At 34.9% G+C, this 24,674-nt stretch overlaps 1 long non-coding RNA gene and 1 other non-coding gene across 4 annotated transcripts; one reads left to right on the top strand and one right to left on the bottom strand.

Annotated features, from left to right (window-relative positions):
• Positions 1-3,172: 3,172 nt before the first annotated feature.
• Positions 3,173-9,205, bottom strand: LOC128248146 (uncharacterized). Of its 2 annotated transcripts, XR_008264431.2 has the most exons (3): positions 9,074-9,205; positions 6,583-8,775; positions 3,173-6,340 (listed from the first exon to the last, which is right to left on the bottom strand). It is a non-coding gene; the product is annotated as an uncharacterized LOC128248146 (long non-coding RNA). The 2 variants fall into 2 exon arrangements; XR_016242274.1 differs by lacking the exon at positions 9,074-9,205 and having other exon boundaries at positions 6,583-9,064.
• Positions 9,077-23,710, top strand: LOC106868712 (uncharacterized). 2 transcript variants are annotated; one of them, XR_016242273.1, is made up of 4 exons: positions 9,077-10,708; positions 12,196-12,366; positions 17,335-17,386; positions 23,614-23,710. It is a non-coding gene; the product is annotated as an uncharacterized LOC106868712 (transcript). The 2 variants fall into 2 exon arrangements; XR_016242272.1 differs by lacking the exons at positions 17,335-17,386; positions 23,614-23,710 and having other exon boundaries at positions 12,196-17,020.
• The last annotated feature ends 964 nt before the right edge of the window (positions 23,711-24,674 follow it).

Genomic DNA, 24,674 nt, shown 5'->3' on the forward strand with positions numbered 1-24,674 from the left:
ATATAAATATATATATATATATATATATATAAATATATATATATATATATATATATATATATATATATATATATATATATATATATATATATATATATATATATAATATATATATATATATATAATATATATATATATATATATATAAATATATATATATATATATATATATATATATATATATATAAATATATATATATATATATATATATATTTATATATATATATATATATATATATATATATATATATATATATATATATATATATATATATATATATATATATATATATATATATATATATATATATATATATATATATATATATATATATATATATATATATATATATATATATATATATATATATATATATATATATATATATATATATATATATAATATATATATATATATATATATATATATAAATATATATATATATATATATATATATAAATATATATATATATATATATATATATAAATATATATATATATATATATATATAAATATATATATATATATATATATATATATAAATATATATATATATATATATATATAAATATATATATATATATATATATATATAAATATATATATATATATATATATATATATAAATATATATATATATATATATATATAAATATATATATATATATATATATATATATATATATATATATATATATATATATAAATATATATATATATATATATATATATATATATATATATATATATAAATATATATATATATATATATATAAAATATATATATATATATATAAATATATATATATATATATATAAATATATATATATATATATATATATATATATAAATAGGATTGCAGTTTTTCGATATATATATATATATATATATATATATATATATAAAGAAAGAAATGGAGTTATTCAAATCTTTATGCTTCTGACATATGTTTCGAAGAAACCGTTGGTATTATTCCAGAGGGAATAAAATGATGTAAAACAATGTGATGTTCTTATCACAGAAAAAAAGTGAAACAACATAAGTAAGCCATTTAAATTGGATCTGATGACTGCATATATGATGAAGGGAACGCTGGTAAGTTATTTTTTAAAAAACCATTAATAGATTTAACATCAAATGCATTTTAGTGAAAGAGAAGGAGGAGAAAGAAAGAAAATAGCAGAAAACCAAGAGTGGAGAAATGTAGTGTGTTAGATGAAAGGGAATAAAGCTTAAAGGCGTGGAAATAGATATATTTAGTGGAAATGAAATGTATGACGACAGTTAAAGGTCGAATTGCATACATTGGTAGAAATTACTTATAGGAGCTAAAGGTGTTTTTTGCCAATGTTTGCAACAATAAACACATTCTTTAAACGTGTTTACAAGAGAATTCTCTGAGAACAGGATGAGGTAGAGGTCATCGATACAGAGCAGACAAGATTTACCTTTATCATATGGGAATGACCAAGATAGAATATTCAATTCCAAATCAAATTGTTTATTATGTTCCTTCAGAGACCAAATTAATTTACCAATTAATGTCAATAGGGTTAATATAAGTAGTTTTTTCCTTATAGCCTGCAGAGTTATAAAATTCGGCATTTTCGTTGAAGATGTCAACATTGGCAGATAACCTAGAATGTCTAAGTGAAATATTTCTAACTAAATTCCTTGTAATAGCCTTTGAGTGATTACTGAAAGAGCTAATATATTCTAAATTAGTTGAGGGTTTATAGTATGGGAAATATGAATCATTATATAAGCTAAGGGTAATATCCAAAAAGTTGGGTTTAGTTATATCATCGTCGAAAACAATGCTTAAGCCCATGTTTCGGAAAAATTTAACCAACCTATTTTTAACCCCTTGTAATTTTTGGTTAGAAACAGTTTGAAGGTAGAGTAAACAATCGTCTGTAAAATATAAAATCTATTTCTAAGTTCTATTTCCCCTTTGCTAAACAAAAATCAGCTACAGATAACCAAATTGGCTATCTGTGGATTAAAATAGATCATATATCAGGTCATTAAGAATGAAATGTCCAATTTTGAACTGAAAGTTTATTTTACTCAACAAAAAGTAAGTATGCACCTAGATTATCAACACAATTTTGCCATTTTACCAGCAACTTATTTATGCTGGCAGTGAAGAATTCCAGAGAGCAAGAGGTGATGAAATCATGAAAGGCTGTTTTTGCATCTTCTTCAGATTTGAAGTCCTTTCCTTGCAAAAAGTCGTCTTACGCCCGGAAAACGTGATAGTCAGTAGGTGCAAGGTCTGAGGAATATGGTGGACGACAGAGTACTTTCCAAGTTCAGTTCCTGTAACTCGAGTAACATTCTTTGTGCAGCATGTGGTCTTGCACGAGAATTAGCCTGTCTCTATTGACCAATTTCGGTTGTTTAATTGCAAGTTCACTCATCATTTCATCCAATTGGTTGATGTATACATCTGCTGTAATTGACTTAACCAGGTCTCATGAAGCTGTTGTGGTTGATACCAGCACTGGACCATCAAGCAGACACCATTAGCTTTTTTTGGTGAATATTCTTTTTTGGTTTGTGTTTTGGCACTTTATCTCTATCCAACCTCTGTGCAGAACGCTTGCTATTGTTGAAAAAAATCCATTTTTCATCACACTTAACAACACAATGCAAAAATGGTTCACAGCAAAGAACAGCAAGTTTCAAGATGATGTGTCATTTCATGCTCATTCAGTTCATGTTTTACTCACTTATCCAGGTTCTTTACCTTGCCGATTTGTTTCAGATGGTCCAATACAGTTGGAATTGAAACATCAAACCTTGTTGCTGGCTCATACATAGTTTGAGATGTATCCGCTTCCACTACAGTTTCCAGCTCCATCATTATCCACGGGGCTGATTTTCAAAAGTAAAGTCACCAGACCGGAACTTTTCAAACCATCGACATACAATGCGCTCATTCGCCACATCTTCAACAAGCACCTCATTGATGTTTTGAGCTGTCTGGGATGTATTAGTTCCATATGGAACTCATATTTATAAACCACATGAATTTTTTATCTATCCATGGGTTCACAAAAATTTATTTACAAGAGAAAACTTACAATATCATAAGACACCATCAATTGCATTTCGAAAGTGATGTAGCTCTTCAATGTTGTAAAACAAAGAATTGTCAGGATAAAACATTAGAGTTAACGATTGTCAAACTTAGTGCATAAGAAAATCGGACATTTTATTGTTAATGACCTGATACTAAAGATTCATCACAAATATACACATTCTTGAGTCAACAGTGCATCTTCCCAACCTATAGTTAACAAAATAATATATGAGCCAAATGAATTCTTTAATCCCCAGAACTCAACTTACAGCTAATGACTTAGATTCAAGCTCAGCATCTGGATCAGATGGTTTCCCAGCCATACTGCTAAAAATGTGCAAAAAGAGCCTCATGAAACCATTAAAGATGCTATTTCAAAAATTGCTAGATACCAGGGAATTCCCAGAACTATCAAAAGGCACAATAGTAATACCTCTACACAAAGGAAGGTAGCAGGGCTGAAGCTAAAAATTACAAACCCGTTTCTCTCACATCTCACGCATTTAAAATTATCAAACGCATTGTCTGAAATAGCATTAGTACATGCCTTGTGTAAAACAACCTTGTAGATGATATACAGCATGATTTTTGAACTGGACAAAGTTGCCTTTCACAACTATTACAGTACTGTAACACTATTCTTAATAATGTGCTTGAGAGGAAAGGACATTAACTATATATACATTGATTTTGTTAAGGTGTTCAACAAGATTGTTCATAGAATCATCTGTCATAAGTTAAGGAATCTTGGTATCTCAGGAAAACTCAGAGAATGGCTCTTTGACTTCTTACATGGTAGGAGCCAATCTGTTGCTGGAAATGGTTTTCTCTCTGTGAAGTCACCTGTAATAAGTGGTATGCCTCAGGGAACGGTTCTTAGACTATAATTATTTATTATCAACCTATCACATGTGCACTCATCCAAAATAACGAGTTACACCGATGATGCAAAGACATCCATGGCTATCCAAACTCCAGAAGATACTGTCACGCTCCAAAATGAGCTAAACCTCCTTCATCAATAGGGGGATTAAAACAATATGAAATCTAATACATCAAAATTTCAGGTTGTTTGTTACAGAGGGAGTACACACAAATCACAAAATTTGATGCCAGAATGATTCAGAGCGCTAATGACATACTGGATTTAGGAGTAATCATGTCAAATGATGCAGCTTTCATCAGGCACATCACCAAACTGATATTTAAATGCAGACGACTCATAGGATGGATTCTGCAAACCTTTGTGACAAGAGAACCTGTAGCTAGCCTAACTCTATGGAAAACTGGAGTTCTGAACAGGTTAGATTACTGGTCACAACTTTGGTCTCCTAATTCATCCAGTCTCATAGAAGAAATTTAAGGGTTACAATGAATGTTTACCAGTAAAATATCTTTGGTTAAAAGCCTTAACTACTGGGAATATTTGAAAGCATTGCGCCTCTACTATCTTGAATGCTGAAGAGAGAGAGATATGCTATCAGATATGTATGGAAAATCATGTTCCAAAATTCAGCATTAGAGAGAATTTTAATGCATGAACTGTTAGATTCCAAATCACAAGCAAAAACACTTTATTGTACCAATCTATTAAGAGGTCCTCAACTGTTCAACTGCCTGCCTAAAGTAATCAGAAATATAAAAGGAATTTCTACTGAAACATTAATAAAAAAAACACTGATTAACTCCTAACAATAATACCGAACCAGTTAGCAATTCAAGGATGCACTCAGGGGAGATCAGCTGCTCCCAACTCAATCATAGACTAACTTCCAGTCATAAAGTAACAACAAAGCTGAGAAAAAATAAATTAAAGTGGTGCTTCACCATGGCTGCAGGCCTACGACCGAAGCCTTCCAACTACATGGATCCAGGTTCAGTCCCGCTGGGTGGCACATTAGGCAAGTTTCTTCTACTTATAGCCTTGGGTCGACCAAAGCTTTGTCAGTGAATTTGGTAGATGGAAATGAAGCCTGCCGTATGTGCATGTGTACACACACACACACACATATTTTTAAAAAAACTGCATCTAATGACAATGTAATAATGTACTATAAGTGCTTAGGTTGGTTTACCACTAAAATTCTAGCTTGAACAGCATCTGAAACGGTGTTGTTGAAGCAGCCTATCAAAGATGGCTATAAGTGGTTCATCATTGAGCTGGTTGATATATATTAGGTTGTTTCGCATGAAATGTCGTATTTGAAAGGTTACAATAAAATATTTCAGAAGTGTTAGAGAAATGATTTATTTAATCAAGGTATGAACCATGTTCATTTATGACGTTTACCCAATGTTTCTCTTTGTCATATATTCCATCTTTAAAAAAAAAATTCATCTCTTGCTGTGATAAACTGTCCAAAAGCTTCAATTACCTCTTCTCTATTTAAGAATGTTTTATTGAAGTGATGATCAGTAGGAGAGATATCAGGGGAATAGGGAGGATGTTGCAAAATCTCATAATTCAGGCTTTGCAACTTTTGAACCATAGCTTGAGGAGTGTGAGGATGTGCATTGTTGTGGAGCAAAATTAGGCCATCTCTATTCACTAGTCTGGGTTGTTTCTTTTTCAAATTCTCATGCATACAATGAATTTCCTGGCAATACGATGTTGCTGTTACCTTTCTTCCTTGTTACAAAAATGAATAATGAATAACTCACTTCACAGAACACCATACAGTGACCACTAACATTTTTTTAGGGTACAATGGTAGGTTTGGGTAGCATTTATGTGACTCTCCTGCATCTAATCACTGTCCTTTTCTCCTGCTGTTGTCACAAGTAATGATTTGATGCAAAAATGGTCTTTTTACAGTCAAGAAAGCAATAAGGAGCACACTTCAAAGCATGTTTTTTTGAATCTCATTCAGTTGACGTGGAACAAATCTGTTTTCTTGACTTTTCCAATTTTTTACAGATGTCCAAAAACAGTTGTGTGAGATGTTTGGAGTTCTGATGAAAGTTTTCGAACCTTCGTTCTTGGATTTTGTTCAACCAAAGCATTTAATCCATCATGCCAAATAACTGATTTTGGCCTACCCCTTGGTTTATTTTCAAGGCTATCATCTCCTGAACAAGAGCTTTGGAACCATCTCTGAACAGTTCTGATGTCAACAAAGGCATTACCAAAGGCCCGCTTGATATTCTGTAGAGCTTTTGTGGCAGAGTGACCCAGTTTGAACTCATACAAGAAAATCACTCAACATAGTTTGGTTGTTATCATTTTCTTAAGGTCTGTGGGTATGAATCTTGTATAGAAAAAAAAAATCAAGATTAAATGCAAGGTATACATAATTGAGTTTTTGAATGACTGAAATAACAAGTAATAAATATGCGACATATCATGTGAAACAACCTAATATTAGAAAGTGAGGTGAACAAGTAAAATATGTGGTATCACTTTAGAGCATATAATTTATAATCCAGACGTAATTGCAGAATAGTTAAATAGTAAATAAATGATTAAGAAATAAAACATAAAATTTCTTACAGTTGTTTCTAGAATAGCTGAGCATGTGGATCATATGTCATTGGGCAAAGCTTTCCATGTAAGCCAACTATTCTGTCTTTGGAGAGAAAGAATTAAGGAATATCTTTAATAAAGAATATTAGTAGTTACCAGTTCATTCAAGAATTAAAGAACACGCTTAGTGAAAGATAATAGTGATCAGAGAATTAAGGAAATCCTAAGTAAAAGATAAGAGCAGTTCACAGTTCCATTGTTAAAGGTTCAAGGAATATCCTTAGTAAAAGATAAAAGAAGTTTCTAGTTCCATCTTTGTAGAGAAAGTTAACATGTGTCACAGGAAACTTTGTAAATCTCATAAAAGAACTTGCCAAAGAATGTGGTGCAGAAATAAGTTAGTGGCCTAAACGACGTGTTAATTTCCTATCTGATACCATACAAAAGGAAGTCTTAGAGGCATATGCTCATAACACTCTACATGAGATCAGAATGAAAGGTTGAAGATTCCATGTTTATTGGTATTATCTGTGATTGTTCTGGAATGGAACACAAATCAGTTATTGTTATGTTTTTGAAAATTAGGATGTCCAAGATTTTCTCCTGACTACACTTCAGAGACATTAACTAAGGTTATTCTGGATGTTTTTTTGTTGCCAAAACATTGAGCTGGGCTCAAAATTATGCTGCAACATTGTCTGACACACTGTGCTCTAATGCATGTACATAAAATCTTGTGCAATGAAAAGGGATTTAGACATTGTAGTGGCGCATGTGGCCGCCATTGGCCACCATCTTGGGAAGTGCCATTGCGCATGTGCAAGGGACTTGCCGTCAGCGGAAGTACCTGAGCACGCATGCGCAATGCAACAGGTGGAGAGAAAGAAATAGCGTTCGACCTCTTATCCATCCAGCAGCCGTCGTGACAGGACGTTCTTCCAGGCTCTCACAACTCGACCCCGACATGTGGTCGAAGCTTCTTTGGTATTCTAGCGGCATGCCTATTCACCCAGAAACGAAACGGCTCTACACCAACCTAGAATAAACTATTGATCTGTTGTTACCGTTATCCCTCGTGTTGTTGTATTTCTGAATTTTAATAATTAATATAAGAACTGGGGAGAGATGGCCGAGCCATCATATCTCATCCAGTTCTTATAACTGGTGACCCCTAGTACGAACACGAAATTATCTCTCAAACAACTCGTCAAAAATGAAGAGACGACGAAAAAAAAACAACACAAGAGACGAGGAAATGGAACAACTGCAACGGTTTTCTTACCCCAGAGAAAAAATACCATACAGCCTGGAAACTGAACCATCAACTACTATGACACGAGCGTATTTCTCCCACTCACGTGTTTTCTTTCAACACCAACTGAGGCTGAGAAATCCTGTAGGTTCCTAATGGGATAGCGATCTGCTATCGTCACGGCATTAAGTCGCCGATAGTCCCCCACCGGGCGAAAATCCGTGTCCCCTTTACGGGCCAAATGAAGAGGAGATGCCCATGGGCTGGTGGAGGGGGGAATGAGGCGCGAAAAAACGGGTGGTCCAGTCGTCTTGATGTAATGGAGGGTGGAATGCACGGGCTTCGCCGGTTTGAAAGTGATGTCCACCAGCTCCGGAAAAGACGCAAAGAGAGAATGAAAAACGTCCCCAGCAGTGGCAATAAAAAAATGCTGGGCTAAGAGGGGAAAACATCATCACCAAAACAAGTGAGTACTGAAAAATTTTGGAGTGATTTGAAGCATTACTTTTCCATGTATAATAAAAAAAAAATATTATGTCTGTGTTTGATATTAAGATTGAAAAGAAAAACCAGCTTTGTTTGTAAAAAGATTTCGTTCCCAGGCCAATATCCATGTATAATACTTCTTTAAAAGAAAAAGGAAAATAACAAAGGCAGTGATCTACTGCCACTTTAAAAACTCTAACTTAAATTTTAAAAACAAATAAATTTGGGAATTATTTAACAAAACATTTTAAAGCTCAAACATACAAAATTTGACGTGAAGTCAAAACTAAAAGGCGGAAGTATGAAAAAAAAACCCCTACTCAATTTAGTAGAGTTTTCTCCCCACTGAATTCATTGGAAATTTGGAGCTTGACCACTCGCAAGCTTGATAAATGTGTTTTAGATAATATTTTGGCTATTAGTGACACTCACTGGACCAGCAATGGAAATTGATGAGACAAAGGCTCAGCTATTGGATCACACTACAAAGAGAAATCGAAATGATACACATAAAAAGGAAATTTAAAATATAAAAGACAAAGTAAAATAAAAAGTCGTATTTTTCCTCTTTTTATCCCGTCCTCTACACTTAAAAAAAGGAAGAGACTATTTTAGATCTGTTTGTTGGTAAGTGAATCATAATTAAAAAAAAATTGTATTCTCGATATTCATATTTTCCGTAATACCTTCAGGATAATTGTTCAGTTTAGGGACATTAAAAAAGTAAATAAAAATCAAGCGGGAGGTAACTAGTAAAGGGACATAAATAAGTCAACTTACTGTTAAACAACTAATATTGTAGTAAGGCAGCATGGCGAATTACAATTTTCGCACGTGCGTAAATTAGTCGCCGCCGTGTCAACCACTGAAGAATCTTGTCTTGTGATTCAGCTAATTGCGTGATATTCCAAGATTGATTCATGGTTGACAATTTCAATTTTAGGAACAATGAATTGCGGTCCGGCTGGTCTTCCATGTGCCATTCTGATCAATTCCAAAGTAAATAATATCCAATATTTATGTTGACTTATCTGTCCCTTTACTAGTTATCTCCCCTTTAATTTTTATTTACTTTTTTAATATCCCTAAACTGAACAATTACCTACTTTAAGCTTTGTAATTATCTCAATACTTCTTGCTCGGCTACACATGGATATCTCCGTGTATACCTGTACGTAGGTGTATATATGCATGCATGTATTGTGTATATTTTCTTATTAATGGATTTATTTATTCGAGTCAGTGAATTTGTGGAAGAGCATATTAAGCATATAAGTTTTCTTTTAGTGGCTATTACAATATTTCTGGTATTTCAAGTGAAAGTTATATTAATTGCCCTTTCACTACTCAGTATATTTGGCTTTTTCTAAGAATTCTCTTACTTTTACTTAACTACATTTTTTTCTCCACATATAGAAAAACTAATTTGGATTTCAGTTACAATTATATTTCGTTTGAAAATTTAGGCGAGTTTTGTTTTTAGAAGAAATTTATAAAAGTTATCCAACATTTACTTATTTAATTACGTAAAGCATTTTCATGCTATAAGTGTTATAGATCGTTATTCCAGATCAGTGGTTCCCAAACTGTGATCCGCAAAGTAGTACTGGAGGTCCGCGAATATGTTAAGCTGAAAGACCTTTCAATATCCTGGGTTCTGGAGGAAAACTCAGTGCTTTAAAAAGATACTTAGAAGGGAGATAACTTATGTGAACCGTAAAAAGCCACTATTTAATAATTTTATCTTCTGTGTTTTGTTTTAAATCTCGAAATAATGACTGAGATAATAATAATGATGACGACTGGCATTGAAATATAATAAATCAGTAATAATCGTTCTTACTGAGATTTTTTATGGCACAACCAATTTGTAACGTCTTTATAGAAGTGTAATTATTATTTTATTTGTAGGACATTCCAAGCTACTAACAACTTCGTTATTAAACTTAAAACAAACATGTTGCTATTAAAAAAGTTAAATTGTTTAATAAATAAAAATATATCAAGGGGTTATTAAACAGATTATCGCGTCCTTCCCACATCCAGAAAAATAAAAACCAACCTTTAAAAAAATACACTGGTAACATTCTTAGAAAGTTTATTTTCAATAATAAATTTGAAAAGATTTAACCGACAAGAATATTAATATATTTCTGTTTCGATAATTGCCCTTTAATACCAGCCGGTTTTCAGATTTCTACTTCGTCATGCAAAATTGCTAGATTTGCAATATTTTAACCCCTCCCATTCGAATCTTTATTACAAATCACAAAACAAACACTACGGCAGCCAACAACGGAACGGAGTCATCGGAGTCTTCACCTTTGGTGATTGCTTCTATATTCCTTATGGTTGCACACTTTGTTGCCGTTCTGTTCACAGGATTCATCATATACACAGCCAGCCCGGGTTCGAGTGAGTTATTTCTTTTCAGTTTTACTATAAATTTAAAAAATATTTCTCGTGCTAATTAAATGTTAAAATTAGAACACATTTTTAATACAAAATATGTAGTCTTTTCTTTTTTGTTTTGTCGCCTGTCTAGTTTGATAAAGTTAAGAATAAAAATTTCATGATGAAAGTTGAAATCAGTCTTAAAATATTTATGAAATTAACTGTACTATTTTGTCGTTTGTTTGATATTTAGTTCTTTCCGTCTTAGGACAGTGAAATTATTCGTGAATTTTTTGGAAGTACATATATTTCTGATGTAATTTCATGAAATGCATTCCTCTAATATATTTGATACGTTTATTAAACATAAACACACGTATCAAATCTTATTTAATGAGTAAATTGAAATAATTTAATAGATGCGAGTTAGATATAATTGATACGCATTTCAACTGATAAATTTAATATTTGAAACTTTTTAAATAGACATGTATTCGGTTGTTTAACTTTATTTTACACATTTCGAGTGGAGTTGAAGAAAATTCATTTGGTGGAAGTGTTTTTGTTTTGTGAAAATGGAAATCTTGTCATTTCTCCGGATGACATTTTCGAATAGTTATATGAATGTCAGATTAAAATAAGTTCCATAATTTAGACGCATCAATTAAAATTATGTTCTGGAATTAATGACTATTAGAATTGTCGACTTCAGCTGTCATTCTTCTATTCAATTATAAAGTTTGTTGTGAAAATTATTCATAAAGACAGTTTAAAATGAAATGCAATTAAATTTGTTTTCATGAACTTGAAAAATAAACATTTTCCAGCTTAAATTGCAAAAACAAATTCTCACTATTTTGTTGAAATAATATTCTTAGATACATACACCTTGTGGTGTACGACCAATTGAGGCACTTGGTGCTGCATTGATGTCTTTTCTTTCTTTTTTTTGTTTTCCTTTTGTAAAACTACATTCCTTTTCACTGATTTTTTGCAAATTGTAACAATTATTTTGTACCTCCCAACACTGTAAGTACGCCTTTTGTACATACAAGACGTTCAACTAATGCAAAGAGTTTGTGGGATATTGCGATGTCCATGTTTTGCTAAGAGTCTAGGTTATAAGTGAAATGCTAACTAGTAATCGAAATCAGGTAAAGTGTAGTCGAGTCTGAGAGATCCTGCCCCCTACGACATTTATCACTTCATTCGAAAAAATATTATTGCTGTTAAATTAGATTTATCTATGGTTAACCTAAAATTGAATGGCACTTAAAATGTTTACATTTGAACGAAATGGAGCGTGGGAATACATGGCGTACGTCAAGTAGGTATATATTTAAGGCATTAAATAAGAAAGTTCGTCGAAGGTGCGACCCACAATTATCTGATTTTTAATTGTTAATGAAATAACATAAAAAGATGCCCTGTAGTATGTTTTATTCAGATCTACCTGTTCAGAATTTAAAACCGTAACTGTGTCAAGTTTGCTTTTAATTCTTCTTTAGCGAAGGAAGTTGCTGATGAAGATGTCAACTCTTTAATGACTGTACCGGGTCATTAATCCAATGACCATATTATACCTCTAGTGCAATAAGTGACAACAAACACTTGTATCCGTGCGTGAACAACTTCGTATCCAAAGTTTTATTCAGATGCGTAACAAACGAATTCATACTGTGAGTACACAATCAAGTTATTTGGGATTGAAGTTAAAGGTTCTGAACATTTTGCCATGCTCCACGATGACAGTGAGAAAATAGGAGGAATTCAAACTACAAAAATTACTTTCAGATAGGCACTAGGCATAGAATACCATAGCGAGTTGCTGGTAAGAAAGAATATTGAATCCGTATGCCTGGCTCTCTCTCTCTCTGATGTTAACCTCGTCGTGTCTTAAAGAAGAGGTAGATTCAATTGGAAATTGCTCTTAAGTAGGCGATATTGCTTCTAATGCTCTCTTGTGTGTGGTTTAGCAGTTAAGTCTTGTATGCTGGCAAAGGGGGAGCTAACCACAGTTTGCTTGGAATGTTCTAGAGCGTTTGACCTGAGAGATAACTGTAGTTGATTTCCAACTCCCCAGACTGAAAGGAATGAAAATGTTGAACGGTCAAAGAGTTAAACTGTTGGCAATGAAACAGAAAGAGCCTGGAAAAGGGAGAAATCATGGAAAATGGCAAAATCTAAACAATGCATGCAAATACAAGATTATGTGAATAAAAGACTAGAAACATGTAAAAACAAACACATAGCATACAAAATACATGTAATAAAATGTGCAAAGACAAAATGCAGCAAAACAGTTTGTTAAATTGTACAGTTTGTTCAAAACAGTTGGTGTATCAATAAGCATAGTTTATGTTAATACGAAAAGGTGATTAAATATAGATAGTTTTGGACAGTTTATGTGGCCAAGTTACTGTTCTACCACTTAGAGTGACATAAGATGGAGTGGAATGTGGTGTTTGCGAATGTTGCTTGGAAGCATGTAAAGATGTTTGAGGCTGATGTGAAGTTGTTGGTGGAGTGAGTGTGACAGGTGTGTCATGTAATGGAATAAGACTTTCAGGGAAAGCCTTCTTTACTCTGTCAATAGATACAGTCTCTTTCCAACCATTAATGTCCACGGTGAAAAGTTTTGGTGTGTGTGAAAGCACACAGATAGGGCCTGAGTAGGATGGTGTAAGGGGTCTTACACAGCATCATTCCGCAAAAAGATGTTCATGTAGAGATATCTGCTGGAACAGCAGAAGAAATAGACTGATCACGAGGTGCCATGGGTGGCAGATCTGAGAAGTAAGAATGAAGTCTGGTGATGTATGATGCAGGTTCCAGATGCAGTGAGTTGACTGGTGCTAACATTTGACCAGGAAGTGCCAAAGTGGTACCATACAGGAGTTCAGCTGAGGAGTAGCCCAAATCTGCCTTAACAGCAGACTAGCAACCTAGGAGAACGATGGGAAGAAGTTCAGTGTATCATTGTGGATTTGGAGTCGCACAAGGTGGAGCCTTTAACTGCCTTTGCAATCTTTCCATTATTCCATTTGAGGCTGGGTGGTAACTAGTTGTATGAATGCGTTGTACACCCAGCAGCCGTGACAGTTCATGGAAAAGGGAGGCTTTAAATTGGTGTCCATGGTCAGTGGTGATCCTAGAGGGGGTACCAAAGCGAGCAATCCAACTGGCGATGAGAGCTTGAGCCACAGACTCGGCAGTAATATCTACCAGGGGTATGGCCTCAGGCCATTGGGTGAACTGATCAATACAGGTCAAAATGTATGTGAAACCAGAACTGATGCGCGAAGGAACCAACAAGATCAATATGGATGTGTCGGAAGCGAGTGTCCTGTGGACTGAACTGCCCCAGTGGAGCACGAACATACCTATGCACCTTGGAGTGCTGACACTGCAAACAAGAACATGCCCAAGCGGTGACTGTATGACACATATCAGGCCAGAAGAATCGGGCCATGATAAACTTCACCACGGCAGCAATGACGATCAGGAAGGAGCAGCTGGGTGAACCAGTGGAAACATCGCAGAGAATGTTCCCCTCAGTGGACTAAAATGGCAGGTACTCAAACTTGCAGCAGGAAACCTGAGCAGAAGAAATGTAGAGTGAATCCAAGGAAGGCTGGTCTGAAGCAATGGCAACCAGATCAATTGTAGCAGGAGACAAAAGGGAACACAGAGGAAGCCTAGACAAAGTATCAGCAGGTATTTTGGCAGATCTGGCAATATGGGGTATGTCACTGGTGAACTGAGAAATGAAGTCCAAGTGTCTGTGTGCCCTTGGTGAGTAATTCTCCGACTTGGATTGGAGAGCAAATGTGAGTGGTTTATAATCTGTGAATATCGTGAACTCCCGACCTTCAAGGAGGAGGTGGAAGTGTCTCACAGCAAGATAAACAGCTAATAGCTCTCCTCCGAAAGTGTTATACCGTTGGTTCTAATTGGCATGAGCAAACTGCTAATGGTTGAGTCTGGTGGTTGATCGTCTGTTGTAATACTGCACCAGTAGCACAATTTGAGGCATCAACAGTTAAAGATAGTTCTGTGTTCGCTATAAGATGTGCGAGTGAGGAAACTTGAGCAAGATCAGATTTGACAGATTCAAAAGATCACAAAGTGTTGGAAGAAAGAGAAATAGGAGAATCTTTCTTTTTCTTGTCTTTCAAAAGCTGAGTCAAGGGAAACAACTTGTCTGCACAGTTAGGAATGAAGCAATGATAGAAATTGATTAACCCTAGGAAATGATGTAACTTTTTCTATGATGTGTGGGGTGAAAGTTGCTGAATTGCTTCCACCTTTGCCGGCAGAGGCCAAATGCCTTCAGAGTCTATAAGATGTCCCAGGAACTCCAATGAAATTGTACCAAACACACACTTTGCAGGGTTGACCTTGACATTGTACGACCAGAGATGCTGGAACAACTGAGATAGGTGTTGATGATGATGTTCAACTGTGTCACTGGCTATGAGGAGGTTGTCCATGTAAGCAAAAACGGAATTCATCCCACAAACGACTTCATCAATAAACCACTTGAAAGTGTTGGCGGCATTGCGCAGTCCAAATGACATGGATAAGAACTAGAATGAGCCAAATGGATTCATGTAAAGCAGATAAAAAATCCTGAAGATGAGATAAAGGATATCTGTCGGGTAGTGACAGCATTGAGGTGTCTGAAATCACCAACCGGTCAAAAGTCTGCAGTGTTTTTTTTTACCATGTGTAAAGGAGACGCCCATGGGCTCATGGATGATTGAATAAGTCCAAGCTGGAGCTTATGTTCAAATTCAGCCCAAGCTGCCTTAAGTTTGTCCAGTGCCAACCACCGCAGACAGGAAAAAACAGGAGGTCCCATCGTGGAGATGAAATGTCTCAATGAGTGAACAGGCTCGGCTGGTTTAAATGACAAGTCAGTAAGCTCTGGAAAAGAAGCAAGCAATGCGTGATACAGGTCCCCTGAGGTGGCAATGAAGAAGGAAGGACTTACAGGAGTGACAGTAGAATTCTTCATGGGAGTTGATAAGAAGGTTGTATTGTTGAGAAGCTGCTGCCTTCTCACATCTACCAATAATGAGTAATGGTGTGGAAAATTCACACCCGATATTGGATAAAGTAGATCTGCGATGACAAAAATCCATTTAAAATCTTTACGTAGAGATAAATCTATAGATAAAGATATCTGTCCGGATAGTAGAGTGGTTAACAGCATACTAAGAAATATTGGAAGGTTGAGGCCTAGTCAAGGTGAAACATAAGGGCCAAATACTGACGCTGGCTCCTGTGTTGACCATGAAAAGTGTAGAGGAGTTGACGTCTCTAACAAAAAATGAATGATGGGGAGTAGAACAAAGCGTGTGGACAGCTGACATGCTCAGGGTCTCCTGGTCTAGTTTCCCTGTGGGGAGTAAGAACAAGGCTGTCTACACTGATTGCCTTATCCCTGAATCATTGATGGTACCAACATGGCATGTTAGATGCAGTAATGGCATGCTGGCAAGAACAATGCCTAAGATGATTCCTAGAAAACGATTGGGAAAAAGAGGAATGCACACAACACAGCTGTGAAACCTGTTGTGCCAAGTCCTTAATTGCTTTCAGGGTTTCTTCTTGTGCTGCCACATGAAGGATCCTGGGTACCTGTAGATAAAGTGATAGCTACTACCTTGTCAGCAGATGAGGTAGACCTAGAGAATTCCAGGAACTTCTCCGCAGATGTAGCTATTTGTTCTGGTGAGCTACCCTCTTTCATTGGTGCTAAAATGGACTGAACATTGGATGGCAGCCGAAAGAAAAATAGCTGCCTCATGAATGAATTTTCTTCTACTGAGCTGTTGGCCAACTCATGAATTCTGTGTAAAAATTCTGTTGGGGTTCTATCCCCCAAATGTTCGTCCTCCAAGAACATGCGAAAGTGACTCTAGGAGAATTTAGAATTCCTGTGAAGGACCTCTGCCTTTATACTGTCGTAGGAAGCATCTGGTGTTGTGTCTGTGATTAGGTCTTTGACGGTAAGCGCTAACGGTGAAGGAATCCCACTCAATACAATGTGTAATCTCTGTTGAGCTGACTGAATGTGATTGGATACAAAGTATCATTCCAGCTGGGCAAACCACATCTTAGGACAGCCATGATAGTGGGGCAGAGTGATGTGACTCATCTTTGGCAGGAAAAAACGTAACACATGTTTAGAAGAAGGAAAAGACAAGCTGGATTTGACCAAAAACCAGAAAATACACATCGAAGAAAATTCTACACATAGTCGCGAGCAAACAAGATAACGTCTTCCAACGAGAAAAAATATCAGTAGACAAAGATAAAAGAAAACACAAAGTTGTACCTGACAGAGGGAAAAATGTGTCATGCAGTGAAATATGGAGTTCGCAACAGAAAAAGTTCATGTGTCTCGAAGACACAGTTGTTTAGCAGCTATCTCGAACACAAGAACACAGTTCAACGTTGCTATTAGGAGAAAATTGCACGTGGAGAAAAATGGTCATAGAACAGAGGTAATAGCTATTGTTGTATGGTCAAAGAAATATTTCATGGAGAAATTCCACATGTTGGGCAGCTTTGAGGTGGGGTTGACTCACGTTATGCATTTCTTCTCATAAAACATCTTCGCGCCATTTCTGTTTCAGGGAGAACCATTCCTGCTCAAAGATAGCATACAAACTTTCTCATAATCAACAGGTATGTCCTTTTTTCTGTCCAGGGTTACCACTTTAGCAAGGGAAGTCGCTAATGAAGATGTCAACACTTTAATGACTGTACTGGGTCATTAATCCAATGACCGTATTATACCTCTAGTGCAATAAGTGACAACAAACACTTGTATCCATGCGTGAACAACTTCGTATCCAAAGTTTTATTCAGATGCGTAACAAACGAATTCATACTGTGAGTACACAATCAAGTTATTTGGGATTGAAGTTAAAGGTTCTGAACATTTTGCCATGTTCCACGATGACAGTGAGAAAATAGGAGGAATTCAAACTACAAAAATTACTTTCAGATAGGCACTAGGCATAGAATACCATAGCGAGTTGCTGGTAAGAAAGAATATTGAATCCGTATGCCTGGCTCTCTCTCTCTCTGATGTTAACCTCGTTGTGTCTTAAAGAAGAGGTAGATTCAATTGGAAATTGCTCTTAAGTAGGCGATATTGCTTCTAATGCTCTCTTGTGTGTGGTTTAGCAGTTCAGTCTTTTATGCTAGCAAAGGGGGAGCTAACCACAGTTTGCTTGGAATGTTCTAGAGCGTTTGACCTGAGAGATCTCCCAACGAATATTTTGCGGGCTATGAACCGGTTTCAAAAAGTGTTGCCTTCAGTTCTGATGTTGATTAAATAAGTACCTGTAATAAAGAGATTAAAGTGACACGTCCCACTCTCTTTGTGTTCAAGTAAAAGAAATTATCCTTGATATATGTAGTAGTGCAAACATGGTTACATACAGGATTGTATCTCATATGCAGTTTTAATAATCCTATTAAATCTTAAAAAGAAAACAAAAATGTTATATGTACCAAATATCAATTTGTGTCTAAGGTGATTTTTAGTTCACTGTCTGTCCTATCATTCACACACAGTAGTGTGTAAATGATATTTTTAAGGTCACCATTTACTCACTCGCAGTCACTTCTAAATTTTGTCACTAATTCATTTGTAACCAAATTATATGATGTTTATATTTTTAGATTGGTCACATCCTAAGCTACATTTTCAGCTACAAAATCTGAAAATTGCTTTAGTAGAAAAAAAGTTTCAGTAAAATATGTGAGGTCAAAAATGTGAGAGTAATGCCTGAAATTGACTTTGAGTCCAAATATTATTCTTCTTTCAAAAGAAAACTATATTTAAATTTAACTATTCTGATAGATTTCCACTAGAGGAATTCAATGATGCCAATTATGTCAAAAAATGATTTTAAAATTAAAAACTACTGGGCCCAAAATTGCTGCAAAAAGTGGTAATGCCTAAAATCAAATTCAAAACCTAAAAATTTGTTTACCTCATATGATAGAACTCATCAGAATAAGTGTCGTGGTGCTAATCTTTTCAAAAAATATCATTCACACACTCCCGTGTGTGAATAATATACTCACTCATGACCACTTCTAGGCTTTGTCATTAACTTTTTTTTTAACTAAATGAGATGATGGTCATACCATAAGCTACATTTTGAGCTAAAAAATTTGATAACTGGTTCATAGGAAAAGGTTGAGCCAAATATGTGAGGTCACAAACAGGAGAATAACGCCTGACTGAGTTCAAATATTTTTTTTTTTAAATAAATCTATATTTTACTTTAGCTTATGACAGGAATCTATCCATGTTAGTTATATGCAAAAAAATTCAGTAGAAAAAAAGTGCTGAAGTAAGAACCTGTGAAAAAAAAGATTAACACCTGAAATCGACTTTGACTCCAAATATTATTATTCTTTCAAAAGAAAACTGTATTTAGATTTAACTTTTCTGATAGATTTCAACTTCAGTAATCCCTTGATGCTAATTATATATACATAAAAAAATTTAAATAAAAAACTACTGGGGCCAAATGTGCTGAAAACAGTGGTAATGCCTAAATATGAATTCAAAACCTAAATATTTTGTTTTTGTGTAAAGATTTTATTTTTGTTTAGCTCATATGATAGAACTCACCAAGACGAATGTTGTGGTGCTAATCTTTTCATACATATTTATTGCAGAAAAAGGTTGCAATTTTAAAAAAGTTTAATCATTTTCACCTAATCAGAAAACAAGATTTAGAAGCTGGCATTTTCTGCATAATAGCTGTCTATCACAAAATGAAAGCAAAATCATTATGCGAGGAAGAATTTTTATTAAACAAACGAAAGCAAAGCAAGGTTGTAAGAACTTCTGAAGTTTCAATAAGTTTTTCGTTTGCTTTTAAACTTTAATTCAATATTAAGAGTAGCAGAATTTAGATTATTATTTCTTGGGGTAAATTGTCAAGGTTTTTGCTTTCAGATAGTATGATTGGATTTTCAGAGTAGCAAGATTCAGATTTTTATTTTCTGGCAAGTTGACAAGAACAGTAGCTGAATTGAAGGCTTTATTTTTATTTTGCATGAATTTCACTCCTCCTGCCTTATGGTGGATGCATTGGCTATTTTTGCATTTTAAATAAGTGGATTATATTTTATTTATAGAAATAGTAGTTTTAAATTGGTTTATGAAAATTGGATTATAATATGGAATTTTAGCATATGTATGAAAACTTCATTTAAAAAAATATTATTCTTCAAAATTTAATGATACAATATTGCTATTGTTTGTTTCTTCCTTTTAATGGGCACACCTGTAGGGTTCTAGTAATACTGTTCAGAAAAAGCAAATAGGTAGGTGGCTCCTCATGCCTTAAGGTGGATACATTGGCTACTTTTGCATTTTTAAGATCATTTATATATTAGCTAATGCAATGAAACCCTGTCCAGATAACTTTTTCTTATTATTAAAATTCAAGAAAAAATGTGAAAATGAAAAAAAAAAAACACAACATAAAATCCTTATTTTAAATTCAATCATCAACAATGAAAAATAATTCAAATATTATTTAACAAAAGAATATTTATTAGCTTTATTGCATTGCTTGGAAAAAAAGTGGATTACAATGAAAAATGCAGGTGCATGCATGTTAACATTCTTAAGTTGGAAAAGTACAGAACAAGATTTTTTACAGTAGAGCTTGCCTAATTTGTCACCTCTAAAGGAAACTAAAAAGTACTTAAAATTAAAATTCTACTGTACTTAATTTAATTTTATTTCATTTTTAAAATACTGCTTTTTCCAAAAATACAGACTTAAATAATTTTGCTTAAATAATTTTTTTCTGAAAATAATAAAAATTACTGGAGCTATATATGAAAAGAGTTTCTGAATATAAGCCCATAGGCTTAAAATTGGATGGGCTTACTTTTGGAAAATCCCAGTAATGCTTTTATAATTTTTGCTTTAATAAAATATAGTAAATTTTTAAAAATCTTATTCTCAGCTGCAATATTTTAAGTACAGTTGAGTTTTAATTTTAAGTACTTTTTAGTTTCCTTTAGAGGTGATAAATTAGGTAAATTCTACTGTAGAAATCTTGTTCTGTACTTTTTCAAGTGTAATAGCTTAAGAATATTAACATGCATGCACCTACATTTTTCATTGTAATAAATATAAGTATGTGAAACTATAGACTAACTATTAAAGACATAAATGAATGTTTATATTTGAAATGTGTAAATAATGGAAAAAAAATAAACTTTAACAAAATTTAGTGGAAAGCCTGGTGATTGTGTTGCATGGAAATATTGAGGAACGTTTACCTAGCCAAAGATAAACCTGCAGGAGAAAAACCTAGCCAAAGATAAACCTCTGTACCTGGCTTTCGTTGACATAGAGATAGCCTTTGACAGGGTCCCCCCCGATCTGGTGGTCAATGAGGAAATTAGGGATAGAAGAATGGTTAGTGAGAGCTATGCGAGCCATGTACAGAGACGCTGTCAGTAAGGTGAGGGTTGGCAATGAGTACAGTGAAGAATTCCGGGTAGGGGTCCACCAAGGTTCTGTCCTCAGCCCCCTCCTATTTATCATAGTCCTCCAGGTGATAACAGAGGAATTCAAGACAGGATGCCCCTGGGAGCTCCTCTATGCTGATGACCTTGCACTAATTGCTGAGTCACTATCAGAACTAGAGAAGTTTCAGGTGTGGAAGCAAGGACTAGAATCGAAGGGCCTTAGAGTCAACCTAGCTAAAACCAAAGTCCTGATAAGTAGGAAGGTAGACAACACACAAACCCCTTCAGATAGATGGCCCTGCTCGATCTGTAGAAAAGGCATAGGTAGAAACTCTATAAGATGCACCCAGTGCAAGCTATGGACACATAAGAGGTGCAGCAATATCAAAGGAAGGTTAACTAAGAAGTTAGTTTTTGTATGTAGCAGATGTTCAGAAGCTATAAACACTGTAAATGTGCAGAAAACAACTTCTGCCACATTCCAGGGAGAAAAACTAGACGTAGTTGATAGCTTCCGCTATCTAGGTGACCAAGTTAGTAATGGGGGAGGGTGTGCTGAAAGTGTAGCTACTAGAATAAGAATAGCCTGGGCAAAGTTCAGAGAGCTCTTACTTCTGCTGGTGACAAAGGGCCTCTCAATCAGAGTAAAAGGCAGACTATGTCGCATGTGTACGAACAGTCATGCTTCATGGCAGTGAAATATGGGCTGTGACTGCTGAGGACATGCATAGGCTTGCAAGGAATGAAGTCAGTATGCTCTGATGGATGTGTGATGTCAGTGTGCATACTAGACACAGTATTAGTACCTTGAGAGAAAAGTTGAACTTATGAAGCATCAGTTGTGGTGTGCAAGAGAGACAATTGCACTGGTATGGTCATATAGCGAGAATGGATGAGGATAGCTGTGTGAAAAAGTACCACACCCTAGCAGTTGAGGGAACCTGTGGAAGAGGTAGGCCCAGGAAGACCTGGGATAAGGTGGTGAGGCATGACCTTCGAACATTGGGCCTCACCGAGGCGATGACTCCTGACCGAGACCTCTGGAAATATGCTGTGCGTGAGAAGACCCGGCAAGCCAAGTGAGACTTAAATCTAAGGCCTCAGCCAGTTCACTTATGTGTACCTTCCTTCATTGGACACTAAACTCCACTTGCAAAGACTTGTTGAGGCAAGTGAAATCGAAATCGAGTTAAATTCGATGACTGGCACCCATGTCAACGTCGTCTCCTTCATTGGACATGAAACTCAGCTTGCAAAGACTTATTGGGGCAAGCAAAAGCGAAATCGTGATGGCACCTGTGCCCAGCGTAGCCTTTCTGGCACTTGTGCCCGCGGCATGTGTAAGGACTTTCGAGCAAGATCGTTGCCAGTGCCGCTGGACTGGCTAATAAAATATAGCATTTTGAGCGTGGCTGTTGCCAGTGGCACGTAAAAGCACCCACTACACTCTCTGAGTGGTTGGCATTAGGAAGGGCATCCAGCTGTAGAAACTCTGCCAAATCAGATTGGAGCCTGGTGTAGCCATCTGGTTTCACCAGTCCTCAGTCAAATCGTCTAACCCATGCTAGCATGGAAAGTGGACGTTAAACAACGATGATGATGATGATGATAACCCCAGGGGAGCATTCTGCATGCTAAATATACAAAAGTAGGATCACACATATGTAATATAGTCGCTCTCTCTAGGGATGTTTAAAATATAAAAACATCAAGTAATAGAGATGATAGAAGTATCAACCAACGAAGGTTTTTGATAAATAAACTTGAGTCAGATAGAAATGAATCTTGTCTCTAAAAGCCAAGACATGTTTTGATCTTCTTAAATCTCATCAGTGAAGTGTATTCTGCTCAATTGGTAATGCATAAAAGTGATCAATATATATATGGAAATAGAAGGTATCTCAAGAACATGTTCTGTGTACTAAATACACAGCTAATGAGATCTAATATGATAGAAACATGTTTATCACTACCATCAGTTGGTTTTAAAGATAAGATCAACTCTTACCTACATTGCTTTTATTTTCTAAAAACTTGTTTGATAATCAAAGGAATTAAACTATATAGAATACATATTTTTATCAGCCTCAAGGGTTGAAACGTAATGTTGATCATACTGGGTAAAATGAATTGTATCCAGGTTAGCAGTTCTTAATCTTTTTGATTTCACCCAGAGAACAAAAAAAAAAAAAAGGTGAAACGTTTAAAAGAAATTTCGTTAAAGTAAAAAAAGAAAATATGGAAAACTCTTGCTTGCTATATTTCTATATTTTTATTAATTACTCTTATGTATAAACAAAATTGTGAATGCCATGTTTTTCAAGATGTTCAATTTTTTTAAAGTTTAAATTATATTTTCAAAAATCTGTAGTGCACTTGTATGCTCCTTGTAGTGTACCAATGAACAACTGATCTAGTGTGTCCACCTGATAGGAGTAGACCCCTCACAGGTTGAATCATGCATTTTAAGGTAATGGAACATTAGTTATTTACACTTGTTAGCTTCACTACTGCATGGACATAGCCATTAGAAAGCCAGTTATGGATACTATGTTGTTGGTAGTTTCGCATCTATCTTATCAGCTTGGTCAACTAATTCTGAAAAGAAGAATTTTGTCACTTTTAATAGATTGTTGGGTCATCATTGAAGATTTTGTCTGCATTTAATGTTGAAAGAAAGTCAGCTTGTGATCTATCTCTTTCCCCTCGTGCTATTGGCTGCAGTTGTTGTTTAGCCCTAGTAGAGCTATGATCAAAAGGCATTCCAGCTGTGAACATCTTGTCTTTTTGTATATTAAGGACTACATTATCCAATGCATTCTTTGTTTAAGATGGTTCAGTGTGATTTGGGGCATTATTATTGCTATTTTTTGCAAGCCAAATCACTGAGAACAGGCTACTGCATAAAATTTCTCAGTTAAGAATTGAACCCGTTTTAATCACCAGGTGCTTAGCATTACAATTTGATATTAGTATGCTTAATAATATAAATTATAATTCATTCACTCTCTTTTCAATGGCACATAATTTCCCAGACTATGTGGGAATATCTTACTACTCCTCATTGTCCTAAAAAAAAACTCGAAAAAACTGCAATTAAATTGAGGAAACTATATTTAATCAGTCTGTTTCTTTAGCAATGAATTATGCCTGTTGGTTAGCTGGGTTTTTTTTTATATCCCACTTTGTTACTACCATGAAATACCATGTGGCTGAAATGAAGTGAGTAAATATCTGAGAGACACTGCTTCCTTGAGATAAGAGATAAATTTCTTTCTGAATAAGATGCCTGACCAGAGCTGTTGAACCATTTGATGTTGGAAGACTGCATTAAAGTTAATTTGCTATCTAATAAGATCATATTAACTCACAATTATACCCTAATTATTTTGCAAAATTTAATTATTCATAAACATTCTAACAAAATGTGAAATTTTACAAGTTAACCTAGTAG

This window comes from Octopus bimaculoides, chromosome 6, assembly GCF_046866305.1.
Source record: "Octopus bimaculoides isolate indiv1 chromosome 6, ASM4686630v1, whole genome shotgun sequence".
In the NCBI taxonomy this organism is placed as follows: domain Eukaryota; kingdom Metazoa; phylum Mollusca; class Cephalopoda; order Octopoda; family Octopodidae; genus Octopus; species Octopus bimaculoides.